Genomic DNA, 22,814 nt, shown 5'->3' with positions numbered 1-22,814 from the left:
AATCTGTACAGATGCCTTGAGTGATGTGGACAAAGAAAGGGAGGGATGGGACAGCCCTGCCCAGCCTGACACACTCACCTGTCCTGGAGGTGATTTTTGTCTGTGGCTGCAGTACAGAGCCAGGCTTGGAAAGCCTTAGGAAAATCCTGTGTCCAGGAAGATGTACAAGAGATGGGCATTGCATATGTCTGTTTACAGGAAGGGTTATGCACTGTGCTTTTAAAGAAAAAAAATAAAGTTTTTATTTCTTGTACATTGTGTACAAAAATAATCTTCCTCACACACAATTTCCTTGTGCAAGAGTTTCCTTTATCAAGCAGAAATATAATAGAATTCTTTTCCTCCTTCATCCCTTGGCCACAGAAGGGGTTTTTATATCTTTTAAGAGTCTGTCACAGATTCTCACCAATGATGCTGAAATAAAGGCTAAATGTTTAGAGCAAGTAACACCTGAATTTGTCCTTCAGCCTTTCTAGGGGAAAAAAATAAATGTTCAACTTATGCCCTCATTTGCTATCCTCAGAGGAAAAAAGAGTATTTTTTCCTCAGTGGTAATAGTCCAGCCAGGGGAATGTCATTTAGCACCAAAGGATGTCAACATCACAGAGCATTTGCTAATTTTATCAAGATTAATATAATCCTTGGCACTTGGTCCTAAATCATTGGTGACAGCTCATGGCAAAATGGGAAATATCACAGGGACCAATGACACTTGCTCCAGCTTTCCCTTCAGCAACAGCACTTCTGATATATTTATCTTAATTAGCAGCAGCAGGAGAGGAAAAGGAAGAAATAGAGACAGAGAGAAACTCAATTGAGTTTGAGCAAGATCATAATTAAGAAAGCAGTCGCTGTTCAATTCCAAATGTAGATTTCTGACAAGGAGCAAGAAAGGCAGTTCACTTACAGGAAAGGCAGAAATTTAATGGAGTTTAATGAAATATTTGTCATCGTTTTTCCGTTTCTGAGCATCAATTCTAAATGCCATCCCTGTGTAACTCATTCAGAAAAGCTCAAGTTCCTTTCTAGTAAAATCTTCCTGTTGATGGAAAAGGATAACAAAAGTAAGTAGCAGCATTGCTGAGAGATGGGAGATGAATCATTTAGGTTGTTTGAGCTGGAAATACCTCTAAAAATTAAAATTAGATGAGTGGAATTAAATATAAAATCTCTTTTTCTAGTTAGTTTGAATATTACCCTGTTTTCTTGGTGGTTGCATTGTCTTTACCTTCAGTAAATACCAGAGCAATGTGCTGAACAACTCAGCAACACCAGTCTGGGTACCCCTAGTTTTATGCTTCTGGAAATGAAAGCCTCAAATATTAATTTTTATTAGTAATCTGCCCTTTATAATCTACCAGCTTATCATTAATGTTTATAAACACTTATAAAATTCATAAACATCTGAGTTTTGAAATTATTTAAATTAAAACCAGGAAATCTGCTGCTTCTGAGTGTTTTATTTTTCTCTTCAACAACTCTATATGAATTTTGCTCATAAATTATTGTTCTCTGATGGCTGATGTTGTTTTGTGGGGTTTTGTAAAACTAATTGAACAGCACAAAAAATGTTTGGAAATAGTGAAAAGGGTACTGGAGAGATTGGGGCTGAATGAACATTTATAAAGGAGGAAATCTGGTCCCAAATTACTGGAAAAAGTGTGGTTTGGGCCTCTATAGAGACAAGAATAGAAAAACTCCAGTAGTCCAAGACACAGGATAAAATTGTTGGGAAAAGCAACAGCCAAAGGATTCCACAGTTATAATGGCCTTAAAATACCTTCTTTCATCTCAATTTTTTAATTGCTTATTCTGACAAACACCAACCCAAAACTGGTACAGCTTCTTTTTTAGGGGGTTTTATTAGACTGAGGGAACTTTATGCACAAAAAGTACTTTTATGTGGGCAGGAGGGGCAGCTCCCCTGTACCCTGTGATGATTTTGTGGCTGAAATAGGAAGAATTCTGCACTCTGCAGGAGATGTGGAGTCAGCTGGAGGCCAGCTGAGTGTGCAGCACTGCTGCTCATCCCAGCCTCTCTGCTCCCTGCATCACTGGGTTGTGCTGGGGTGGCAGCAATATTAAAGTCATCCTTTTTCCTGCTGTCAGCTGCATCAGGGGCAGCTCCCCCTTATTGACAAGTATCTACAGGCTCAGATTATTTTGGAGGTGCTGTGCTTCTGCTGGAGGCCATTTGGTCCAGCAGGTAGATTTCCCCTCCTGTCACATTCTTGGAAAACTAAATATCCTGTCCAGCTTTACCTTGGAAATTTATTATTACAATTTAATGACAGAAGAGCACCTGCTGGCTGAAGAACCTGTCTCAGATTTAAATATGTAGAAATAATCTTTGGGAAAACCAAAATTTCCGTGGAAAAAACCAAACCAAACCAAACCAAACCAAACCAAACCAAACCAAACCAAACCAAACCAAACCAAACCAAACCAAACCAAACCAAACCCAACCAACCAACCAAAAAAACACAAAAAAATCCCCAAACAAACAAACAAAACAAAACAAAACAAAACAAACCCCAAAAAACCAGAAACAAAAACCCAAACAAACAAAAACCCAACAAAATCCCACAAACAAACAAACAAAAAAAACCCAAACCAGAGTGTATCTGGACCCACTTTTCAGGCTGGGAGAGCCTTTCTGCACTGCCCATCCCTAAAGCAGAGGGGTCTGTGCCCTGCCCCTTGGGAATGCATTAAAATGAAATACTTAAAAAATTATCCCACCCCAGTGTGTAACTGTGCTTAGAAATTAACCCATGTACAAGTAAAGGGCAGATGTCTTTGTGTATCCTTCCTGAAATATTTTTAATTTTCCAATCTGGCCCTTTTTTGGCATTTCCTCTGAGACACATTTTTCCTTTTTCATGGGACTCCAGGTAAATGTTGTCCTTCCACCCTTCCACTGAGCCAAGTGACTTTGTTACATCTCAGGTTGAAATTAACCCACAGAAGTGGTTCTGCCATCCAGCAATTAGTCCCATGAAAAAATTGAAACCTTCAAGGCTTGTGATAGGACTTAAATTTTCAGGGGCTTTATCTCAGTCTTAGACTCAGATAAGCTCACATAACCTAATAGCTATGATTAAAATCTATTTTTTACTAGAATGTACTCCTGTTAATCACCATAATTTTCTTTCTGTCCTGTTTCTCACTCCAGGCTCTTTTTTCTCTTTTTGTGAGTCTGAACACCTGTTCAGTCCTACAGTAAAATTATTTTTTCCTTTAAAATGGTAATAAGGTCTTTATCTGCGTTCTGCTAATATCTAGAAGAAGACAACTCTGTGTGTGTGTGTGTGTTCATTGATAAAATATTTGCTCTCTTTCTTGGACATTTTTAATTTTGGTTTCCTGTATTTGGTGCAATTTAATTTGCCTGCAAGAGGATACTTCTGCAAACACACATTAATCCTGAAATAGCTCCAGGACTTGATGAGTGAAAAATAAAAGACTCGAGACAAAAATATTTAGAAAGAATCTTTAAAATGGGAAAATTGCTGGTTAAATTCCAATTATTTGAAAAATAATTGTGATTTTTGAAAGCAGCAGAAAAGCAGCAAAACTGCTCTTATGTATTAGAATTATATATTCAGGATGTAACAAGTAATGGTTTTTCAGGTCAGGGAAGGACTGGTCAAAGATGTGCTCTCCAAAAAAAGGGAAATTGCTGCAGTAAAATTGATTTAATGGCTTACATCAGATTTTGGGGCAGCTGATATGATCATCCTAAATAATTTCTTATTCTGATATATTTTATTTTATACAGCTGAATCCTCCATATGTCAGGCATAGCTCAGCCCATTTCTTAAGTGACTGTTTAAATTGTCAGAACCTGCTGCCCTCTGTGTTCTCAGCACAGTCTGGCTCTGCCTCATCAACATTTACCTTTCCAAACACCAAATCTGACACAATGGGTAATGATTTGAACCCTTTACTTCTGTTATTGCATTAACATATCCATGTACTTCATATTATTTCATTTTCTGACAGTTTTCTTATTTCTAAAACTACTGTGGTTTAATATTTAAATAGTCATTCTCAGCATTCTGAAATGGCCACTCCTACACTCCTTGCCCCCTCCCAGTTAATTTATCCTTTTATGGGGCTGAATTCTTGGATCTCTTGTGATTTGGGGCAAATTTCCCATGAGCTCTGTGATAATCCCAGTCCTCCCAGGGTGTTTATTGCTTTGGTGCCTAGTGCCAGCTGAAAAGCAGATTTTCAAAGTGAACCACAAGATTTTCAAAGTGAACTCAGTGGGCAATATCTGCCTCAGCCCCTTCTCCTTCCTTTCATTTCAGGATGTTTTGGGGTTTGTTTTCATTCAGCCATCCTCCAGTCCTATGACCTGGAGAACCAAACCAGGTGGGGTTTTTTTGTTGATGGACTGAGTAGTACACAGTAAATATCTTAATTTTGGCCTCTCTTTAAAGTCATTAAAATTACAGAAATTAATTCTCATTTATGCAAAAATTGCCTTCATCACATGGCATTTCTCCCTGAGAAGATGACTGAGCAGCTATCTTTCTGTTATTGTTGTTGCTCTGTAACAGCAAATGTTTGCATTGCCTTATCTCACCTAAACTCATGAGTTTATAGTATTGTTTTATTACATATCTCATAAACATACTTTGAGTTTCCTCTAGCTTCTTTCATAGGAAGCACTTCTCTGCAGGGAGTGAAAAAAACACTTCTAAGGCTGTAATGTTCATCCTTCTCTGACACGCCTGGTGATGATATATTAATTATTTTTAAATAACATTCATTAGAGCTGTGCTCATTCCTTCAAGATTTTAGAATCAATGTCAGAGAAAATTAAAGCCCTTGTTTCAAATTCTCTTTCTGATTATCTCCCCTCTAATTGACTTTTGCTCCTTTCCAGTCATGTTTTAATTTCCTCATGTGGATATATAAGGCTGTCTGTTTCTATTTTTCTTTCTTTTTGCCTGGCTTTGCATTTCTGGCCTAATATTGTCTCACTGATTAATTTCCATACTAAGGGCTGTGCATAATGAAGACCCTAAGGACTACATATGGAAAAGTCCCAGTCAAGGTAGGCTTTGTTTTTTTTGGGAAATTCTCAGTATTTCCCCAAACCCCAGTTGGGACAGAGGCAGCTCAAGGTTGTTTTCCAGTTTTCATATTTCACCATGTACTTTGCTGGAGTCTGGGGACAGCCTGCCTCTCATTTCTGAGCAATCTTTATGACAGACCATTTTGAATTTGATGTCATTTTTGAATTATATATATATATATATATAATTCTAGATGTTTTTAGCAGTTTCAGCTACATCACCCAGAGAAGTTCAGCTCCCTGGTGAGGAGCAGCACTCGTATGAAAGAGTTCAGTTAACTGTGAGAATACCAAGACATAGTTTAGTTCTATTAAAACTTTATCAGGTCTTCACTGACAAGAATTTGATCACTCAGTTCCACTTAACAGACTCTCCCAAAATTTTATTCTCTTTTTTGGCTGTGTTAATAACCTGATAGACATTCTGAATTACTGCTGCTTTTGATGACATAACCAAAAAAAAAAATCCAAACAAAACCCCACACCCAAAACTATAACAGCTTCATAGATGCATCTGATCAGCTCGATTATTTTAATTATCTTAGGTTTCAGTATCTTTGTATGATTGTAAGGGAGGGAAAACAAAATCTGAGGGTGGAGCTGGCAGAGCCCTGATCTGGGCACTTGGATCCCTTGGCCACTTGAGAGCAGGAACTTCTCTCATTCCTCATGAGATGCTCCACTGCATCTCCTGTTACAGGTTTTTTCCCCACTGCTGATCAAATGGAACATTTAAAAATAATCCCTGCCCCACCTGAAAATGTGATAGGCAGGAGGATATTTTTAGGAGTGCAGAGAATTTACCATATTACAGCAAAAGCTCGAGCAAAGCAAGAGAAAAGGCTGTGCTGGAGGATGACTTAAGTCCCTCTTGTTGGTAAATATTGGCTTCATAAAGTAAAGTGCAGGGTGCAGCATCTCCCTGGAAGATTTTTTTTTAATACTTCCCTCAACATGAGCAGGAGCTTTTGTGTTCCACAATACATCAAGTATATGTTTGCCAGAAGGCTTTATTAACTTATTAAATCAGCAAGATGAAGTAGCCACTTTGTTCTATTTAATTTAAAACAATAAAACTAAATAATAAAATTGTGGCTTCATAATGTAGGCTTGTGTTAGATAAGAAAGTCTTTTATTCAGTATTAGAATTTCTCCAAGTGCTATTTTAGTTTTGTTTCCATCCATGTGTTTAAGTAGTGACACTATAAAAAGGTCTGTATGTTTGACAGCCTGTGCCATATAACTAAATGTGAAACACTTTTGCTGATGCAGGTAATGAGGGCAGGAATTTAAATGCCCACAGGTTTAGAAATTGAGTTTTATTTTAAAAAGAAAGGATAAAGACATCAAAAAAACCCAACCAAAACTGCATGTATCCTATGTGGAGGTAAGTGGGATAACCCAACTTCCCAGTGATAGTTTCTGTATTAGGCTGATGTTGCCCATGTTGAGGAAATGCAAATTTATAGACAGAAATTTAAAAATTTAATGCAGTACAGAAGAGCCTATTGTGCATGTCCCCATAAAGTGGTGTTGAAAACAGAATTTAAAGAATGGGATGTCAGTAGGAGTGATGGATTTTGAAAATGAAGATTTAAAAATCTGTTTTCTAACTAAGCAGGGCTCCTCATCTTCAGGTTACTTCAGTTGCCCATTTCTTGCACCTTCCCAAAAATTCTCCTTTCTTGACCTGGTGTTAACCCCAGCTCCTGTTGGGGTAACCTGGGTGTGCCTGGGTGCCTCTTGCCAGGCCAAGAAAAGGCTCAGCCCTTCAGGTGCAACTCTGGGCTCAGATTCTTGGCTGGTAAATAAGAAGGAATATTGTCAAATATTTCACTTTAAAGTCTGAGTGTGTTTGTAATTCTTAATTCTGCAACAGATTTGGAATAGCAACTTTTTGAGCTGACAGAACCATTTAAGGTCACCATCAGTAACAAAGTCAGTCTTAAAAATACTGATCTTTTCCTAGGGTTTTGTTGTTGTTGTTTGGTTTTTTGTTTTCTTTGTGTGTTGTTTTTTGTAATAAGCATTTTACTTAAAAATAGAATAGAATGGAGACACAGAATAGTCACAGTCCAGATTACATCTCCATTTCCTATAATCATCTGCAAAAGATTTAACAATTCTTTGAGACCATAATACCATTTTTCGAGCTTAAAACTATTATCTGTTCTCAGTAATCACAGTGGTCTACACCAAAGCCTGAAAGATTCTGGATCAATTTTTCATCAGAATCTGTTGATTTTTTTGAAGGTACAGTTCCAGCTTTTGTATCTGTGCTTAAATTTCACCTAATCCACCTGGTTTTCTGCCTGTGCATGTAGAGGAGGCTTAAGTGAGTACAAACATTCCCAAGTTAAAATGAGCATAAAAACACGGTGCATTGTAGCTTTAGTTTCCCAATAATTTTTTTTTTAATCTTTTTTATTTGATTCTGCCTTTGGTGCAGTAGTTTTTAACAAAGGCTGCAGGAGGCAAGACTCCCTGTGTGCTATAAAACCTGCACAGGAGCCTTCTGCAGAGCTGAAGGAAGTGTGAGATCCTGTGAGATCCCATTGCTCTGAAATAGCTGCTTGTTGACATTCTTGCATTATTTTTCTTTACAGGGGAGCACGGAGGGCTCGGAGTCAGGGCTGCTGGCAAAAGCTGTGGGAGAGATTTCTTACCAGTACATGGCTTATCAAAATATGAAAGAATGCTGAAAAGGTCACCATGGCAAACAGCTGGGTTGCATTTCATGAATATGTTAAGCATTTCATTTCTAATGTCTCATTCCAAAGACAAAGATTTTAATGAAACTGGAAAATGGCAGGGAGCTGCTTTTTTAATCTGGCTGCTTTTTGAACTGGCAGTTTCAAAGTCAGGTTACCATTATGCATTGAGAGCTTTCAGGGCACATAAAGTCTTGTTAGAAATGGCCACAACTCTGCTGAAGTACCCAGAGATTTGATTAATTTATTGCTATTTTATACAAGTAGAATAATTAACACCTGCTGCTTACAGGAGTTCTCATTTCCTTCTTATCTGTGCTGTTCAAATAGAAATATTCACCTCAGGAGCTACAGCCCATGGAGGGAGTTCACTGTGGGTCTGACCTGCAGTGGGGTGATCATGGAATAGCTTGATGGAAAACTGGATGCTTTTTACAGCTTCAGAACTCGGGGGGGTTTGTCACATTTTCAGTGGTGTGCAATGCACTTTCTGAGTTTTATGAGTACACTTAGGAATAACATGGGCCCAATGATTGAAATTGAATGCCTTGAAGGGTATATTTTTTTTTAATTTGTGGTGAGATTTTGCTCAATACAAAATTATCTATCAAAAATTTTCATTGGGATCTTAATGTGCCCTGTATCCAGGACAGCAGGACAGGGATGGTCACTGATGGTCAGTGACAGGTCTTCAGAAAATGAACATTAATTCTGAAAAATACCATGGGACAAGGGAATACTTCAAGCAGCAGCCCACGAATCAGAGCTCAAGATGTGGAGTGGGAATGGAGCTTTTTTCCTTAATCTGCTTTCATGGCTGGATCCTGTGCTGGGAAAAGGACTGATGGATCTGGATGCACGCCCTGCCCTGCCCTGCCCTCTGTTCCTTGCTGTGCCCAAAATTAGGTGAGAATTGCTTGGGGAAGAACGTTGTGGGTAAAGACTTTTGGTGTGAAGTACAGCACCAGTACTTTGGCTCATCTTCATCCCTGTGAATTGGTGCAGTTTTGAGGATGAGATGCCACACCTAAATTAAAGAGGAAAAAAAAAAGAAAAAAAATGTTTTGGTTTATAGCTTTATTTGTGGCCTTAGCTTATAGACTTGTGAGTGGAAAGAAATGTGGTGAGGATGAATTTCAGGTCTCTGTTAGAGCATTTAAAAATACAAATCTGCACTGCACAGTTTCTTCATAAGATTCAGCTGCTGTGCACGGGGGATACAGCATTTGTCAGATGTTTAATTGGATAATTTCCAGGTGAATAGGGTTTATTTTGAGTAGTGATTTGACATCTACTGTATGAACCACCTGGAACCAGTCTCCCCTCCTTTAATTATGTAAGAGACCTGATTTTATGTTAAGTAGCTCTGACCAGGAGTTCAGTTTGTGGTGGCTGTAGATTATTCATGCATCAGCCTTTCCCTTTTGATGGAGAGCAAATTGTGCCACCATCGTAAATCTTACAGCAAATATTTCCCATTCCTGGGACAAATGAAAGGAGCAAACATTTCTTTTTCTTGCAAGCCAGAGAGCAGCCACGCTGCTGGGGCAGAGGAGGCAGTGCCATGAGCTCTGTGCTGTTTGTCATGTCCCAGGCTCCAGGGATCCAGCTCCTGCCTGTAATGGATTTGCCTTTTGCAAAGACTGAGGGGTTATTTCCCAAAGAACTGAGCACTTCAGCACAGCTGCTGTGGGTAGGTGTCCTGGAATTCCAGGCAAACAGCAGCTTTTGGTTTAGCTTGAGTATCCCAAACCTTTCAGGATTTGGGACCAGGGATTGCTGTTCCAAGCTGCCTTGAGGAGAAGCTGCTGTTCCAGTGGCTCAGGGAGAGCTCAGAGCTGTGGCCAGGCTGAAAGCTGTGCTCTCTGAAACACCCCCCAAGGTGTCCCAACAAGTCCTGTGCACTCAGAATCTTCTGTCCTTTAAAAATAAATAAACCCCAAAGAGGCCCTGTTGCAGTTCATAACGTGCACAGAAAATTTCCCTCTCGTTCTCTCTTGCCTGGCTGTGGCTCTTTGGGGGACTGTAACGGTGTGAGGGCAGCACTGTTTGGTTTTATTTGTCTGCTGTAAACTCTGCCGTGGTTATTTCTGCACTGACATTTGGAGCACAGAGAAGGCAGGTGTGATAATGTAGGCAGGATCATATTTGAAATAATGAGGACAGGCTGGTGCTCTGAAATTTGTCTCTTTGTGAGATTTGATGACCAAAACAGCCCAAGGAAGCCTGATGGGGCTTTCCTTACAGGAGGGTTGATCCCTTGGGAAGTTGGTTAAGGACTAAGAGAATCCCTTCAGTGTGGAGTGGATTTGGACTTTTATTGATTCTTCAAAATGTATTTTGTCACAGCTTTCCTGTACAATTATAAGGTTTTTTTTTTTTTTTTTTTTTTTTCTGAAATTTATGCTTTTTAAGTGTTTTACTGAGGTTTAAAGAGTACTCCTGCTTTCAGGTTTTCCATTTCAAATCATGAAATGTTTTTATTTCTTTCTCCCTCTCCTCCACCCCAAATCTTTCTGGTTGCCCCAGTCTTCACCAAAAGACCAGTTTGAAAATGAGGCCAAAGCCCAGCTGTAAATTAAAAACTGGAGTCCTGAAAGGGGAAAGCCACAACAACTAAAGAAACAAACAAACAAACAAACAAAACTTCCTAGCCCAACCAAACCAACAAAAAACTTCACAACCACAAACAATCAAAAATAGAAAGCAAGCAAACAAGCTCAACTATCCTCCCCCAGGTTTCTGGAGATGTTTCAGTGACAATTTTCCAAGTTGAAGATTTTTGACATAATTTACTCAAAGTGGCTGAAAATACTAATTTGATAAAATTCTACTTTTGCTTTGATTTTTAATTGGTCACTTATTTCAGTGCTTTTTCTTCAAGTGAGTGGCCTTTTGATGAATTATTGCTCATTTTCTCACCAAGCTGATGTCTGCTGTGTTGCTCTGCTTTACCATCCCCTGAGTCTGCCCCTTCCCTCAACACTTCCAGGGAATAAGTTGATATAATGAGAAATAAGTGTTTGTTTTTCTTGCTCAGCTGCTAAGATTTGTATATTGAGATACACACTTGGTGTCTTTTCCTCATGCACCAACATTTGTCTGAAGACAGATAAAACTGTGACGTTTAACCTCCCATTATACTTTTCTACTCTGGTCTAGATAAATGGATTAATTTTTAAATTAGATTTAAAATTTAAGATCCAAACTCATAGTTTCTCAATTTCTATTTTATCCATTTATTTACTTATTTTACTTATTTACTTATTTACTTTATTTCTATTTTATCCATTTATTTACTTATTTTATTATATTTATTACTGGAACTCAGTAATTCAGAGCGTAAAAGAGATAGATATGAGGAGGAGGGAGAAAAGATAAATTTATACTGAAATTATTAACTATTACTTTATAAGTGAATGTTTCTAGGAATTTGGACTGAACAAATATACATAGGAAATAAGAAAAGGCATGAAAGAATATTTTTGATGGTTTTGGTGGAAGAATTTTGTCAAATTTCTTTAAAGTTTCAGGTGACATTTTTAAAAACACCCTTTGAATTTAATAAAACAAGCAACCCATCACTGCAAAAACTGAAATGAGTTGCATTAAATAGATGTGCTTCTTACATAGAATTAACTCTGCTTCTGAACCAGAGCTAACTATTCTTTTTCATTATGGCAACACCAAATTCGGCAACTCCCGTTAAATTTTAATACATGATTTTTGGCAAGTGAGTGAAGATCTGCACTGTGAAATATTAGAACAGATGCACTATTGCCTTGATCCTGCCTGCTGCTTTGTGTGGGTTGAGTTAATATTGTCTCTGTTCAGAGATTTTGATGTTCACTTAATATATTAATTTGTAGGTTTTAGGTATAAGATTGTTCATCTTTCATGCTATCCTGCAGGCTGTTGTTTACTTCCTTTGGTGCTAAGGAGTAACCATGCAAATATAATGAGTACATTGATTAATCATTTCAGTGTAAATTATTTATAGTCCAAATTAAGTGGCTTGAAAAAGAGCTGAGAACAAGGGGGGGGATTTAATTCCTCTTGGCAGAGCCTGGCCTGTCCATGCACCTCCTTTCTCCAGCCCAGTTCCTAAGCATGGAAAGTCATAACAGGAGCAGGGATAACCTCCAGATACAAATATACATATTAAAGAAATTTTTACATATTAAGGAAGCATTATAAGGTTTCTGAAGAAGAAAAGCTTAGGATAAGGCAAGAGAAAGACAGAAAGTTTCTCCTCTCTGTTTCCTCCCCTTTTTCTGTCCGTTTTGGAAGAAACACACACACAGAGCCTGTCCCCTCAGGATGCTGCAGCTTCCAGAAGGTGGAAGGTGCAATACAAGAGCTCCCCTGCAGACTGGGTGAGTATTTGGGTGCTCAGCAGCCCAGAGCCAATTAGAGACCTGCAGATGGACTCTCCAAGCCCCTTCAGACCCTCCTGGAGCACTCTGCTGCCAGAGCTGATGGTAATGAGCACTTACACTGTGCTTTGCAGGAGAAATCAGGCACGTAATGCACACTCCAGCTGGGGAAGTCGAGGCACAGGAGGGAGAAGTGGCTGTTAAAAGAGCTGGAGTGAGGTCCAGATCTCTTGACTCCTCACCCTGGGCTCTTCTGGAATTCTGCCAGGCAAATCGACTCTAAACTGCTGCTCCATCCACAAAGTCTTCTCAAATCTCTTACATCAGCACTCAGCGTGAGGGGTGTCAGAACTGGGATGTTGTATCAGCCTGTCTGGGACTCCTGAGCCAGATGCATAATCAGGGCAGCTTCCTTAGAAAACACTATTTCACCCAACTATTGCTCCACAATAGCAAACAACAAGTTTTATTTCAGAAATCTTTACAACCTAATGGCCAAAATTTATCTGTAGCCTGACAGCTAATATGCATTATCCTCAGGTTCCCTGCTAAACTATTAAAATTAATCAGGTGCCAAACTTTCATTATGTTGGCTCTAATAAACAAGAAACTCAGGCTCCTAGCACTGGCAACATCAGTAAATAGAGCAGTACAATAAAGTGGATGATGAAATTCTCCAAAAGATAGTCAAATCAAATTAAACTGCACGTACACCAAGGTATTTACTTCTGGTTTGAATATTTCATACAGAAGTATCACAACCTCTTTATCTGCTACATGGTCAAGTGCAAATGGCAGCAGCTGGGGGTGAGGCTTTGCTGTGCCCCCCTTTGGCAGATCCATTAGTGTTGATGGTGCTGTGGGAGCCAACAGCTCTGGGTAAATTAGGAGGAATTTGGGCTCAGAGATTGCTTTCCTTGTTAGTTAGAGAAGACAAGCTGAGGCTGTTTTGCCTAGGATTAGACTGTGACATGACACAAGGTCTGAGAATTAGGAAAATGCAAGGGAAATTCAGGGCCTTCCCCAAAACAAGCTGAGAATTTTAGTAAAATAGAAATATGTATTATTTTTTGCATGCCGCTGGTAGACAGGACATGCAGAAATGCAGACAAACAGGAATTATCGCTCTGATTTTTGGGAAGTCTTCCTATTCCCACTCCCCTTTCTTTTTTCTTTTTCTTCTTTTAAGTAAATAAAAGTCTAAAGGTGCAGTCTAATATTTGGATTAGCAGCTCAATGCAGTGCTCTGCACCTCAGCAGGCAAATAATCAAGGTCTTCTCCCTTCCTGTGGCTGCATGCTAACTAAGGCAAATAACTGAGCTCGTAAATTAAACAGAGCTGGCCCTGCCAGAACTCCTTTACCTGGGCCCATTATTGCCTGCTCTTTCAAAGCCTAAGCACCGTGGAAATTTCCATGTTCACAGGGTTTGTATCAGGGGCTGATGTTGATGTTCTGCCACATTCCAGAATCCTCCTTGCTTGTTATAGGTGATGAGGGAACCTTTGAGTTTAATGTGAGGCTGCCCACAGCCTGTGCCCACTGCATCCCAAATAGGATCATTTCACAACTCAGTTATCTTCTGATGTTTCTTGAATCTGTCACATGGAAATAGGAGGTGGAAGAGAAATACAAAAGGATATGATAAGGATGCAAAAGGAAATTATAAGGATGAGCCTAATAGAGATTTTTTATGGTTTACTCAATAGCTCATGGAAGAGTTTGGTGTTGGAGTTTGTTTTGTTTGGTTGGTTGTTTGGGTTGGTTTTTTCTTTTCCTAAATACAGAGTAACTCTTTCGTGTTAGTTGCAAAAGAGACTCTGACAAATGGCTTGAAGAATGAGTGAGTCACAAAGTGACAAATTAGGGAATTAGAATATTTTAGTTTGGTTTCGTTTTGGACATTAAACAAACAGAATGCCTCGTATTAAAAGGAGAGTGACTGTTGTTTTCAAACTGGACATGGTGGAAAAGATTGCAGTTCATCTTGCACAACCTTCTGAGCAGCACAGGCTGACCCTCAGCTCGTGGGAGGGACTCTGTGTGTGCAGGAAAAGCCATCACTCCCTGTACCTGAGCCTCTGGACAGAAAGGTTTGGAAAGTCACCTTGTGGGGCAGGCAGAGGCAGAAGTACCCCTTTAAAAATTGATGAGCCCTGCAGAACATTCTCCTGACAGGTGATGAAACAGAATCCAGAGTTGTGAGTGGCTTCAGGAAGAGGGAAGTGTTTGAGTTTCCCCTTGAACTGGAATAGTGAGATTTCAGCTGGCACTGGAAAGCTTTTATCCACAAACATCAAAGTCATTTCTAGATATAAAGGGAGGTGGTTGGGCTTTTTGGCTAAATACATCTTTCAGTCGCTGCAATGAAAGAAAAATAGTGGAGAAATATGATGTACATGGGATTCAGTATTAAGTTGTCCAGGCGTTACAATTTCAGACACCAGTTTAATGAGGTCAGTCAGAAGGAATATGCAGGACTGAAATCAAATAATAAATGGTTTCTAAGAAGGAAAGATAGGCAGATTGGAACCTGAAAAATTTCTGGAAGGACCTTTTTTTCACATGTGACTTCATTTTTTGTGGTCCAGGAGGAGCCATAAACATCCAAAGCAGCTCTTTCCAGATCACACCAGGTGAGCCTGGTCCCCCAGGGTAAGGAATGGTCATTGGGCTGCCAGCTGGCAAGTCCTGAGTGGAGCATTCTGTGTCTGTGTGACAGTGGCAGTTCTGCTGCTGGAGCCCTGAGCAGAGCTCAGCTCTAGGCACTAAAATGACATTTTCCTGTAGAAAAAGCACACAACAGCTGGGAACTGAATCCACACAGTCACACATTCAGCCTGGAGCAGTGGCCTGAGCAGATCCCAGATCTTAAATACCTTGAAGTCTATGTGAGAGCCTGGGAGAGGAAATTGGTGGGGAAGGAAGGCAGGCAGAAGGTTCAGCTCAGTTGTGAGAAATTGATTTCTTGGGAGAAATTAATTTGATTGCTGGCTTTCCCATGGCTTCCTGGGTGAGTTTTGCTTATGCATTAGGTCTGTGAGGGGTAGATTCAGATATCTGCTTCTCAGAAGAGTTATGATTCTGGAAGAAATTTGTTATCTTGAAATACAAGTTTACTACCAATTTCTCCCCTTTCTGTGCCAATCACAATGACCAGCCCAGAAGTGTTGTGTTTATTATGGTGGTATTAAAGCTGCCAACCACGACTGAGGCCCTAAAAGAATGGGAACAAAACAAAGGAAGAGTAAAACTCTCTGTTCCCCATGGTATTCATTGTTTTAAGGGCTTGTCTAATGCAAGAAGCTATTTTGGTGTCAGATAAGGTGTGAATAAACCACATAAACCTGTAAAAATTCTTAGGGCTCCTCTGATGCCAGATTAAAAACAACTTCTCTCTGGTTGTATTTTTTAGTTTGTTTTCAACAACTGTACTTTTATGTAGGGTTTCTACCAAAGAAACCTTGTATTCTCTTAATCTCCTAAATTCCAGTGTGTTGTGCAGCTGCTTTCTATTTATATATAACTATATGGGTATATTTATATGCTCTGCATCCTTCCAGAGCTGGCTGTTAACAAAATGATTCCATAAACCAGAGTCTGGAAAGAGCCTGGGATCCTGGGAGTGAGGAGTGCTCTGTAAATGTGTGGCCAGTTGCCACAGGGGAGGTTTGAGAGACCAACAAGGGGAATCTCTGCCTTGCACTGGAAAGTGGAATTGGGATTTAGGGAATGACGGGAAGCAGGCAGGACAGAAATGGGATGAGAGGGGAAGGATGTGTCCTCCAGGGATGCAGAATCAGCTTAATTGAAGTTTCTCCAGTTAAAGATCTGTCCCAGAAAGTATTCTCATGCCATGATTTGCTGAACATGTCCTACAAACCTTCATCTTTAAGATCAGTCGTTGGAGCTCCATCTATATTTTAATATACTTATGATACGATTAAAAACATGAACTTCATGAATAGGGAGAAAATACTTTCTTACTTTGTTAGTATAAAGACATTATGTCTGACCTAGTTCTGCAAATATTAGGAAAGAAATAGGTAAGGAGAAGGAAAATGTGGCAGCTGATTTTTAATATACTGTGAGCTGCTTATAGGGCAAGAACCCTTCATCCCAGTGATTATTTTCTCATCCTTTACATATTCAGATGCATCTGTTCCTAAACACAATTCACGTTAAATAATTAATGACTGAATTGTTTCTAAGCCTATAACTATAAGGAGTGTATTTTAAAAAGCAAATCCACCAGTACATTAAATAACAACTTTTAAATGAACTCAGGAAGGCTTTCCCTTATTTATTGGGATTTGTGTTTGCCTTCTTACCTGGCTCTTAAGAGCAGAAGCTTATGGGTTCCCTATGGAATTCTGTTACTATAGTGAAGTTGTTCATTGAAATTTGAACAGACAAAGCCTTGAGGGTATCAGAAGGTTTCCTGCCAAAAATTTAGTATTTCCAAGAATTAATAGAAACAACTATTCCAATGATCTGCTAACTGTTATCCACTGTGGTTTTAATCCCTCAGTAACTTGATTCAGATTATCAAGAGTCTGTAAAGTTGTGTTCAAGATCCTGCTGAGATGCTTGTTTAATTTCACAGAGTAAATATATTCAAATAATCCACATGCACAATTATGTTCCTCTCCCTGAGATACAGCTAAAGGACACCATCCTGAGGGAAGGGAAATTCTCAGCTCCCACTGATTTATGGTGCTTCCAGGTAGCAAAGACACAGGGATATCTGACATTAAGACAGTAAAAGAGAGAATGATTCAGGAGGTGGGAATATAAATAATTTTCTCAAATTTCACCAATCAGTCAGCTCAAGTTATTTAATAAAGTGGGAATATAAATAATTTTCTCAAATTCCACCAAGTAGTCAGCTCAAGTTATTTAATGAAGCACCAGGGAGGACTTGGGTTTATGGCTGTCACAGGGGACGTGGAAATCAGAAGAAAATAGTGACATCTGTGTGGTTCCACAGGGCAAATTCTCAGAGCTTCATTAATGGGGCATTAATGAGCAGAAGACTCATTGTCCTGGCTGATCTGTGCCTCTGGATCCTGCATGTCAGGAGTTTATGGTGGACCTTCCTCCTCCTGCAGTCAATGGCACTGCAACCATCAATTATTTGTTACATTCTTCATCTATAAAATATCTCTGGACTTCAAACAATTAAGGGCTTATGAAATATCCCAGCTGACAGCCTTAGAGGCTAATTTCTGTTTATTTGTAAAGTAGGTTGAGTTCAGCTGAGAGTGCTTCTGGCACTCCATTTCCATTCTAATACCCCTGGACCCTCTCTGTGGGCGAGAAGTTTCCTCATCAGCAATTTCATTTATGGCACCCCAGAAATGCTCAGCCAGACATCTTCTGCCCACTGAGCATTGCTGTTTTACCTGAGTGAAAAACAAGAGCAGGTATAAATGACTGTCTGAAATTCATTCAAGACTAAATGTGTTCTAATTACCAGCAAGAAAAGTGCCTTACTTCTTTTCATATTCCATCCTTTTTGGATGAATTTTCTCTTTCCTGCCCAATCTGACTGCACCAGAAGTTGAATTTTAAAGATGCAGCTCTGCAGAGCACTGAAGAGCCCTCAAATGTTAATGAGTTTCTGTTGTGGCCAGCCAAGGGCACTTTGGAAGCAACAACCTCTGGGTGAAATGTTCAATATCCTCTGACCAAACCTCTGAGGCCTCCAGTCACGTTGATGGATTTCTTTTCATGTTGCTTAGATATTAACTCTGCATACCAGGGGAGAAAACCTTAAGGCAGAGTCTGAGAGGGAAGAAAAGTGTTTTTAAAAAGCAGGGAAATATTAATAATTTTATTAGTATTTCTAAATAATAATGGTACTTTTATAGAACTGTAAAAGAGGCCATCTGCAAAACATTAAAAATCATAGAGGTTTTAAATTGAGATTATATCCTTGGGGAAATCAACAGGAATTTATTGCTATGTATTTAACTTCTTCTCTTTCATATGAAGCTATTGGTTCAAACAAAATTTGAAGCTAGATGCAGTATGCCTCAGACCAAAAAAATCATTCATCCTCTGCTAATTTGCTCTATGACATAGAGCACAATGTAGGAAAACTTTTAATGAGATTAAAATTGTATTTAGGAAAAAATTCATCTGGGGCTTTATGATCTGCAAAAAGTGCAGTTGAAGCTGTGACATTTACTTGGAAGCAAGGAAATATAACTCATTTAGGGGACAGGATTTGGTAAGCATCAATTCATACCTCTAATCTACATAGAAAATCATCTTCATTAAGTCTCTGGCTGATCACAGTGTGTTTGGAAGGGTTTTTTTTTTCCTACATAATGCAATTGCATCCAAAGAGTGGAGCAGTTTTGAGGGTTAATATCAGGCATTGCCAGTTCCAGTTTATGCCAGCACTTACTCACAGGAGAGAGCCTGATCCAAAGAAATGCATTTCTCCCCCAAAAAATTCAGAGAGCAGTGCGCCTCAAATTATTTTTATGAGCACTCTGAGCCATTACATGAACAATATGAATAAATGCTACAATTCTCCCAATGCACTGGATATATGGCCATATGTCTTTTAGAAGCTGAGCCTAAAAGGAATCAGATCCTGATACCACTCAGGTAATGGAGTTCTTTTTTCACTGTCAGTGGAGCTGGGCTGGTGCTCCTGCCATGCTGGCAGGCCAAAATAAAGGTCAGCACACGTGCTGTGCCCAAACTCCCAGCGCCTCAAATGGGAGTTTCAAGTGCACAGAATGGAGCCCAAGAATTATGGCTTAAGAGAAATGTGTCTGCTAATAGTATTTTCTGATAAACATCAGGTGAAAAGCAGTCCTGGCACTGCTGAGGGGGCAGGAGGAGCAAGGGGGAGCTTTGTGCAATTTCCTCATCTCTGCTAATAAAATGAATCCGTGTGCTTCGTGCGTTTTATCTGTGGGCTCCTGCTAATAAAGATGCAAGTGCCACAGAAATCATTTTAGGCACAGGGAAATGAGTTGATTAATTCAAGTCCTTTGATAGAAACAGGAACTTGTTCTCCAGATTCTGCACTCCTATGCACCCCTGAGAAATAGCCTGGGATTTCTTTGCTTCCTGGGCTAATTTCTGCCCAGTCAAACTGAAACATTTTGTGACTGTATAAACTCGATTTTTAAAATTTTATGTAGAGATTTTGTTTGGTATAGAAAGGAAAGCTGTCTTTAATTTTATTTTTTATACATTTATATTCACATATATTTGCATATCTATATAAATTTCAATTTTTCAGGCTTCTTTTTTGTTCTGAGTAAAGGCAATAAATAATTCATTATAAGTATATTAATCCTGTGAGATGTATTTAAGGATTATCAGGGTGACAGTGGCGCTAACATGTTGTGTAATTAAAATATATTTAACAAAAGTCCTTTGGATTCATGGGCTTTGTGGACAACAGTGACTTGAAGATCTACATGAGTTTATTCCTGCACAATCCAGGATGGATTACATTGCTGGTTTAATCATATGTAGCTTGTTTTGTACTTTACCAATGTACTTTTCAAAGTTTGCAGTGAATGTTGTCTCTGATTCCAATTGTTTGTCACTGAATGTCATTTATTGCAGAAAAACTGATTGTTTTCTCAGAATGTTGATGGCAATGGTAACAGAGATTGGAGTAATGCTGCTAAAACATTTCAGTTTTTTGACTGGATCTGTCACAGAGCCAGGGACTGATTCTGGTGTGTCTTCCCTCCTTCACTCTGTCAGGCCCTAACCAGACCCAAGGCCCTGAGCAGAGGGGAATCTGTAAAATTTGGCTAAATTTGGGGATGTAAAAATTAAAGAATAAAAGGAGAATAAGAATTTCTCCCAAAATATGAGACAAACTTTGTCCCAACTCTGAGAACTCAGCAGCAGAGACCAGGCAGGACAGAGAGGAGTAAAGGAGAGCATATGGGTTTCAAGCCACATTTATCCACTGAACATTGGGAAAAAATTAAATGGAGATTTTCCTGAGGTCATGCAGTCCCTGGGAGAGGTTCTGGGAATCTCTATTCTCAGTTTATTGAGGCTGTGATGTGCCCCACGATGTTTATTTCCAACATGAATAGTAACCCACCCAAACTGTTCTTGAGTGGCTGCAGGATTGGAAGCCCCTGCATCCACACAAAGGCCCAAGAGCTTAGTGCCCAGGAGAGGGAAAATCAGCTTACAGGAATCACCAGAAGCCAGCCAAGTAAATTTATACATCTGCTGATGTCAAAATTTGTGGTAGTGGGGAACCTACTTTAAAACCAATCTATTTTTCTCTTGCATGCATTGTAATAGGGATTTCTTTTCCCATTGAACAGAATTCCTGAGAAAACTCAGTAATTTTCTCTTTTGTGACATTATTATTTTATATATTATGTGGCGTATTTTATTATATTGGAGATTATGTGACAAATTTTATGATGGCTGTATGAAGTCTGCCTACCTGGTTCTTCCTCTGCCTTCAAGAAATTAATCTTTTTTGTCCCTGGTTGTAAATGAGTTTGTTTCCTGGGGCTCATATTTAGTCAGAGGGATATTTTGGCATGCTTCTGAGCTGAGTGAGATTACCCTAATTATATTTTACTCATAATGTTTGGTGTCTGATCCCTTGCATGGGATGAAATGCTGCCTTTCATTTCTGTGTGATCTGGCTTTACTCGTAGGTGATTTGAACAGAAATTATGAATTCCAAAGCAAGAGGTTCATTACAAAAATCAGTGACTAATGGAACTTTTATCAACACCTTAATCCCTACTAATGGGAATATTCAGGGCTGCTGCTGGCTTCCAGCAACTTCTCTCTTCTGCCTTTCTGGATGGCCTGGGGGAACTCCCTCAAATTCTGTGCCCCAAAAAACATCTTTATCTATAGGAAGATGTTTCCCATCTTCTTCCCTATCTTCTTATCCTCTATCCTCTCTTGTATAGGAGACTTCTGAAAATAAACCCAATCCCAGCCTGTGACAGCAAAGGTGCAAGAGGTGTAATGTACAAAAATTATTTTCCTGGTTAAGTTTAGATGCTCCTGAGGGTGATCCAAACCTTCTGCCAAGATTCACCATCCATGTAATGTGAGGAGAATTAGCCTTTCCAGAATAAAACAGATAACTCATAGGAGTCCTAGGGGAGGGAGGATGTTATAGACTAAATTATTGCATCTCTGTTAGCCTCTCCTAGCTGAGAGTACAATTAAAAACATGATATTATTTTTAGAAAGTTACTGTTAACTGTTCTTTTCAGCAATCACACTTTTCATTTCCATGTTGTTGTGACATCTCCTCTCTGGGCATGGCAGTTGCATGAATTAACTTAAGTGCTCTTGTTCAGCTGGATTACAAGGAAAGTGAAATATGGCCCTCATGGGCATTATCTGTCACACTGCTGAAAACAAGACCATCATAAAGCCCTGCTTGTTGCTGTGAAAGCCTCTCAGTGCATCCATCTCTGTGAGGTACCAAATCTCTGCCACTCCTGCCAGAGGCCTCTTGGAGTTACCCTGCTCTCCTGGGACATGGGAATTTTGCTCTGTTCCAGCCTCCTGAGATTGCTGCAATCTTTCTTCAAATTCTCTAATCCAGCTTTCTCCAAAATGAGAATTTTTAATATTTTTTTTTTGGTGCATCATCTGGGGAGGAAGGCACAAAGTGTAATTCTATAGGCACATGTTCCTCTCAGTTGTAAAGTGTGAGAAATTCAAAATCTAATTGCTAGAGTAAAATAATACACCTCCTGTAATCAGTAATTCTATTTATGCCTCAAGTCCTCACATTTGTGAAACACACAGAGGTGAAAAGGGAGGTGGAAATATCGTGGTTAATTCTTCAATGCACTGTGTCTTTTCCAAACCTCTGTGCCATTATTGCCTTTCTGGCCTCCTTGTGTCATCCTGAGCATGGCCCATGTGCTCCTGCCTTCTGTGCATTGTTTATTTAATACCTGTCCTCCTTTCATTTTCACAACTGAAATGCCTATTTTAGGCTTCCTCAGAAGCTTTTCTTCAAGTGGTTTTGAGCCATGTTATTTTCATGCCCTACTTTGGAAATGTATGACTCAAGAATTACTCAGGTTTTTAAGGATTTAAAATATGAAATAATATTCTCTTAGATTTAATGAGAAAATTGGCTGCTATCAGCTGGAGAAGCATGCTTTTGCTTTTCAGCATGTGCAAGCATCAGCTAATCTTATGCTTTATCAGAAAAATTGCACTTTCTGTATGTTTAGCTCTTTAATTAACTCCATCAATTTTATAAGAGTTGTTTTTGTTATAGAGCACACAAGACTAAAACAAGAGGTAAATTATGCTTTTTATCTTATGTATCTGTTTAGAATATACTTTTTTTTTCCTTGTCCATATCTGTCCTGTCCTTCCTCAATTAATAAGCCATGATTCATTCCACCCCCAATTAGGCACCCCTGGTATGGACATTATCTCATTTTTCAGGGTAGGACTGAGACCTGAACTGTAGTGGCTTTTTTCAGAGTGTTGACTAAATTGGTTGCCTCACATGGCCTTGAAGAACACATTTAAGGTGCTCAGAAAATATGTCAGTGTATGTAATATACATAATGAAAAGAGATTTTTGTCTCCTAAATGCTAAGACTCCAGGAAATTAATATTTCACTCTGACCTG

This window comes from Prinia subflava, chromosome 12, assembly GCF_021018805.1.
Source record: "Prinia subflava isolate CZ2003 ecotype Zambia chromosome 12, Cam_Psub_1.2, whole genome shotgun sequence".
Classification (NCBI taxonomy): domain Eukaryota; kingdom Metazoa; phylum Chordata; class Aves; order Passeriformes; family Cisticolidae; genus Prinia; species Prinia subflava.
The sequence above is the reverse complement of the archived record's forward strand: the minus strand, read 5'-3'. Positions refer to the sequence as shown.